This window comes from Lissotriton helveticus, chromosome 2_2 (assembly GCF_964261635.1).
Source record: "Lissotriton helveticus chromosome 2_2, aLisHel1.1, whole genome shotgun sequence".
NCBI classification, from domain to species: Eukaryota; Metazoa; Chordata; class Amphibia; order Caudata; family Salamandridae; genus Lissotriton; species Lissotriton helveticus.
This window is the reverse complement of record NC_136060.1, coordinates 213,841,123-213,844,937: the sequence shown is the minus strand read 5'-3', so window position 1 is coordinate 213,844,937 and position 3,815 is coordinate 213,841,123. Positions and strand designations below refer to the sequence as shown.

Sequence of the window (3,815 nt, the reverse complement as noted above, 5' to 3'; positions counted from 1 at the left end):
CATGGGTGCTTGCGGAGAAGATGGGGTCAAGCGTGTGAGCGGTGAATTGGGTGGGTGTTGTGACGAGTTGTCTGAGTCCGAGGTTGGCTAGGTTGTCGATCAGGGTGGTGGAGTCGGTGTCGTCATTGTTCTCGAGGTGGAAGTTCAGGTCCCCGAGGAGGATGTAGTCCATGGAGGCGAGGGCGTGTGTGCTGACGAAGTCGGCGATGGAGTCGCTGAACTGTGATCGGCCGACTCAGGCACCCTTGCACCATGGTGTAAGGATGCATGCGTCATGGGGAAATGTTTTTCAAACAATCAATTGAGGTGATTTCCTCTTCCAATGTATGCTGTAGAATGCAGCATGCATTAAAAAAGGACAGGTTATGTCACATAGGGTGACTTTAATTGTTCTTGTAAATATCACTTAGAAGGCTGCTCCACCGGTGTGTCATGCAAAGTGATCCACTGGTGGCTCAAGGGGCTTGTAAATCTGCCCCAATGTCTGGGATATGAGATTCCAGAAATGCAAGCAATTATTATTTATGCTTAAGCATTTGGCTGCCCCTTGGCCCCTCTTTCTGTGCTGGGAGTAGATTGGATATTCAGCCCCACACCAGGGAGGAAGAAAGGCTACAAGATCCCATGAAAGGCAATACATAAAAAGGATTGGGTTAGAGGGATAGCTTTTTCTGACTTTGTGCCGCCTCCAATACTTCCAGGCCAAACAGTCTTTCTGCCCTGTGGGAGACCAAAGACTCAATGTTACACCCATCCCCTTTGATAAATGAGAACAAATTTGAATTTTTTAGTGCATCATTTTGACATACAGGATAGCAGACAAGCGATAAATGTGACATTCTGCTTCCACAGGGCAGTCAAACAATCTATGCTTCAATTGATGTGTCAAACACCCAATTTTTCCAAATACTTAAGTGATGGATATTTCAGGCAGCACCATCCAATGACAGCAGTTTTGACACTCTGTTTTCCCTCATGTCTCCTGTAAAATGGCAGCCCCCCTTTCTGAATACACCTGATACAAGTGATAGTAAAAGGCGAAATCTATAACCATGAGAAAATTATATTGCTACTATCTTGACTTGACTTGGTCATTGTTTTAACTGGTTGCTATCCGGTACAATATGTCCACTAACATATGTGACATACTATTTTAATTGGTAAAAGTGTTGGAATGCTGGAAAGTAGAACATTTGCTTTTGATTGCAGTGCCCGGTCATCACCCATATGCCCCAGCAGCTGCGGACTGCTCCAACAGCCAGGGCGCGGTAGGACAGGGCCAGACCCTGTGATTACGTTGAGCATGTTCTGTCTGGGAGGCAGCCTAAGGTTTCTGGCTGGTGCCATCCATCTCTCTGGGTGCTCCACCGTTAATGATCCTTCTGCAGGTTCATCTACGGAAACCTTCTTAAAAAGTTTACTTCCCCAGATAGTCAAGTTTGATTGTCTTCTGGGTGCTCTGCCAGGGCCGATACCAGCTGGGCTCACCTCACTAAACCATCCAATCGGTAGCAGCAACGGGCAGTATGTACAAATAGCAGGGATTTAATCAATGCAAGCCTATGACCCGCACTGGGAATTCCTTGTTTATGGGAAAGAATTGCAATCCCCAATCCCTATCATGAATGGGGTTCAGCGGGTGACCCACACCTGTCAGCAAAGGGTAAACACACACTCACCTGTTCAGTGTAGCGCATGTGCAGTCCCTGACATCTAAGTGCATCACAGACCTGGTATTGCTCGATCTCATGTTGCTGAATGCAACTTGTCCCTCTAAGAAGTTGGATGCCGACAACTTTTGGTCGCGTAACTATTTAGCATGAAGGAGTCTAGTTCATTATCAGAATGAACCAGACAAATCTCTCCACCAACTAAGCACGGCCATACACCAACACCCACAGAATTGAGAAAGAACTATCAATCTGTCAATCCTTTCTGTGTTCAGGCTCTGCAAGGTTTCTCGTGTTGAGTCAAATTCCACTCCTGTTGGTGCCCTTCTGCCAATTCCTTCAAGTTTCAGATTTGCAATCATTCTACCCCTGGAACCCAAAGACTGTGGCTTCCCAGAAGTTGATTGGCGAGGTAATAATGCTGCCAGATCAGTACCGAAACCACAAAGGTATCTGATCGTCTTTAAACCTACGACTTTCGTTCTTCATTATTGAAAACATTCTTGGCAAATGCTTTTGCTTTGGTTCGTCTTACGCCGGTCCAAAGATTTCACCTCTAGCTGCACAATAATAATTCCCCCAGGAGCATTTCATGCTGATACAACAGCGCTGGGACACCCTTGGGTAGCTACGCGCTCTACAAATCCAAAATCAAAATCAAATCAAATCAATACAAATGCCCCCAACCATCCCTCTTAATCATGGCCCCAGTTCCAAACTCCAACAAAATAAAACCGGAGTCTGTCTTATTTCATCATTCCTCACTGAAGTATTCAGGCGACGGGCCTGCTTTGAACACTCACATTTTTTCAAAGTAAACAGTTCGGATCCCCAGGACACTCAGTCAGAGCATTAAGGGGGCACCAAGAGGTAGGGGCTGAGTTAGGCAGTAGCTCACCTTGCGGCAGACAGCTAGCTTGATATCATGTTCCAACTACAAGCTTTTTAATTGCAGCAACTTTAATATACACTATTGGAGCTGGAATTACCATGGCTGCTGGCACTAGACTTGCCATCCAATAGAGCCTTGTTAAACAATTTATAGTGTACTCATTTCAATTACAGGGCCTTGAAAGAGTCCTGCATTGTTATTTTCAAAACTGGACAACTTACACATCTACTTCATTCCCTGGATATGGTTGCCGTTTCTCAGGCTCCCTCTCTGAATCGTTACCCATGGTCACCATGGCATGCACAGAAAGTACCATTGAAAGTTGAGAGGATAGACATCTGAATGTATCATGACAGTCACTCAGATGTGCGATCAACCTTACTTTATCTAGAGTCACCAAAATGGCTGGGTGAGCCCAGATTCGTCTTGGTCTAATAAATGCATGCATCCCGGGAGGTCACCGCTCAACAGCATGTATTAGCTCTAGAATTACTGAAGTTATCCAAGTAAGAGTTGGAGCGATCAAAGGAGCCCTAACTGATTTAATGAGCCATTCACAGTTTCACTGTTCTGGCCGATGTGTACTTACACTTGCGTGGCTTAATCTTTGATACAAGCATATGCTAGTGGCAGGATCAACTTGACAGCCCCATCTGCTGGATCAGGTCATTGGGTGTGTTTCCCCGACTGACCTTTGCAACCCTCTGGAAACTGCTGGGAAAGCCCACCCTCCACCATCAGGCCCGTCCGACTCCACTGAAGGGAGAGGTGGCAGCAGCGATACCCAACGGAAAGGTAATTTTGTGCCGCCGTGGAAAATGTTATGGTTGAAGCGGGGCAGGCCCTTGAGTCCAACAGTCCTCGACTGGGTGGAAGCGCTTTGCTTAAAAAAACAGCAGAGGCTGGCCAAGCAGTCAAACCCTAACTGGACCAAGCATGCGCAACCGATCTGAGTACTCAGTGCTGGCCAGGCTCTCCCCTGGCAGGCCACCATGTGTGGGAATGCCGGCTTCACATCCCTGCCCACTCCTGGCGAAGGCAGTATTAGAAGAAAGGCCCTTCAGGAAGGGCTGAGAGGCAGGGGTGAACCTGATCCACTGGGGGTCTGACAGGTGGGCCCAGGACCTCGTGCCCCTGCTTCAGAATAGCCAGACCTCAAGGGGATCTGATTTGTCCTCTCCCTAGTGAAAATGCTCCCCTTTCTTGAAATTGGAGGTGATGGAAGGTGCAAACACGCCTGACCTCTAGAAGCC

General features: G+C 47.2%; 1 pseudogene; it reads right to left on the bottom strand.

Annotated features, from left to right (window-relative positions):
• Positions 1–1,371: 1,371 nt before the first annotated feature.
• On the bottom strand, positions 1,372–3,205 carry LOC144822024 (18S ribosomal RNA; annotated as a pseudogene).
• Positions 3,206–3,815: the final 610 nt, after the last annotated feature.